Source organism: Schistocerca americana, unplaced genomic scaffold (assembly GCF_021461395.2).
Source record: "Schistocerca americana isolate TAMUIC-IGC-003095 unplaced genomic scaffold, iqSchAmer2.1 HiC_scaffold_50, whole genome shotgun sequence".
NCBI lineage: Eukaryota > Metazoa > Arthropoda > Insecta > Orthoptera > Acrididae > Schistocerca > Schistocerca americana.
Window position 1 is genome coordinate 419,201 of NW_025726236.1, and position 2,620 is coordinate 421,820.

A 2,620-nucleotide genomic window follows, 5' to 3' on the forward strand; every position below is an offset into this window, starting at 1 on the left:
CGCAATTTGAGTGTTCCATCGTCATTAGGAGGCCCTAAACGTTACAATTCACTATCATTTTTGCGTCGGATTCGAAAATCTAGACTCACAGGAGAAGGACCATGTGGTGCCCGAGGCAGCAACAGACACTTGGAGACAAGTCGGCTGCAGGCCGATGTATTGAATCTCGACGCAATTTGAGTGTTCCATCGTCACTACAAGGCCCTGAACGTTACAATTAACTATCATTTTTGCGTCGGATTCGAAAATTTAGACTCACAGGAGAAAGACCATGAGGTGCCTGAGGCAGCAACAGACCCTTGGAGACAAGTCGGCTGGAGGCCGATGTATTGAACCTCGACGCAATTTGAGTGTTCCATCGTCATTAGCAGGCCCTAAACGTTACAATTCACTATCAGTTTTGCGTCGGGTTCGAAAATCTAGACTCACAGGAGAAGGACCATGTGGTGCCCGAGGCAGCAATAGACCCTTGGAGACAAGTCGGCTGGAGGCCGATGTATTGAATCTCGACGCAATTTGAGAGTTCCATCGGCATTACGAGGCCCTGAACGTTTCAATTAACTATCATTTTTGCGTCGGATTCGAAAATCTAGACTTACAAGAGAACGACCATAAGGTGCCCGAGGCAGCAATAGACCCTTGGAGACAAGTCGGCTGGAGGCCGATGTATTGAATCTCGACGCAATTTGAGAGTTCCATCGTCATTAGGAGGCCCTGAACGCTACAATTAACTATCATTTTTGCGTCGGATTCGAAAATCTAGACTCACCGGATCGGACCATGTGGTGCCCGAGGCAGCGATATCCCCTTGGAGACAAGTCGGCTGGAGGCCGATGTATTGAATCTTGACGCAATTTGAGTGTTCCATCGTCATTACAAGGCCCTGAACGTTACAATTAACTTTCATTTTTGCGTCGGATTCGAAAATCTAGAGTCACCGGAGACGGACCATGTGGTGCCCGAGGCAGCGATATCCCCTTGGAGACAAGTCGGCTGGAGGCCGATGTATTGAATCTCGACGCAATTTGAGAGTTCCATCGTCATTAGGAGGCCCTGAACGTTACAAATCACTATCATTTTTGCGTCGGATTCGAAAATCTAGACTCACAGGAGAAGGACCATGTGGTGCCCGAGGCAGCAACAGACCCTTTTAGACAAGTCGGCTGGAGGCCGATGTATTGAATCTCGACGCAATTTGAGTGTTCCATCGGCATTAGGAGGCCCTGAACGTCACAATTAACTATCATTTTTGCGTCGGATTCGAAAATCTAGACTCACCGGAGACGGACCATGTGGTGCCCGTGGCAGCGACATTCCCTTGGAGACAAGTCGGCTGGAGGCCGATGTATTGGATCTCGACGCAATTTGAGTGTTCCATCGGCATTAGGAGGCCCTGAACGTTACAATTAACTATCATTTTTGCGTCGGATTCGAAAATCTAGACTCACAGGAGATCGACCATAAGAAGCCCGAGGCAGCAACAGACCCTTGGAGACAAGTCGGCTGGAGGCCGATGTAGTGAATCTCGACGCAATTTGAGTGTTCCATCGTCATTAGGAGGCCCTAAACGTTACAATTCACTATCATTTTTGCGTCGGATTCGAAAATCTAGACTCACAAAAGAAGGACCATGTGGTGCCCGAGGCAGCAACAGACCCTTGGAGACAAGTCGGCTGCAGGCCGATGTATTGAATCTCGACGCAATTTGAGTGTTCCATCGTCACTACAAGGCCCTGAACGTTACAATTAACTATCATTTTTGCGTCGGATTCGAACATTTAGACTCACAGGAGAAAGACCATGAGGTGCCTGAGGCAGCAACAGACCCTTGGAGACAAGTCGGCTGGAGGACGATGTACTGAATCTCGACGCAATTTGAGTGTTCCATCGTCATTAGCAGGCCCTAAACGTTACAATTCACTATCAGTTTTGCGTCGGGTTCGAAAATCTAGACTCACAGGAGAAGGACCATGTGGTGCCCGAGGCAGCAATAGACCCTTGGAGACAAGTCGGCTGGAGGCCGATGTATTGAATCTCGACGCAATTTGAGAGTTCCATCGTCATTAGGAGGCCCTGAACGTTACAATTAACAATCATTTTTGCGTCGGATTCGAAAATCTAGACTTACAAGAGAACGAACGTAAGGTTCCCGAGGCAGCATTAGACCCTTGGAGACAAGTCGGCTGGAGGACGATGTATTGAATCTCGACGCAATTTGAGTGTCCCATCGTCATTAGGAGGCCCTAAACGTTACAATTAACTATCATTATTGCGTCGGATTCGATAATCTAAAATCACAGGAGAACAACCATATGGTGCCCAAAGCAGCAACAGACCCTTGGAGACAAGTAGGCTGGAGGCCGATGTATTGAATCTCGACGCAATTTGAGAGTTCCATCGTCATTAGGAGGCCCTGAACGTTACAATTAACAATCATTTTTGCGTCGGATTCGAAAATCTAGACTCACAGGAGAACGACCATAAGGTGCCCGAGGCAGCAATAGACCCTTGGAGACAAGTCGGCTGGAGGACGATGTATTGAATCTCGACGCAATTTGAGTTTTCCAACGTCATTAGCAGGCCCTAGACGTTACAATTCACTATCAGTTTTGCGTCGGGT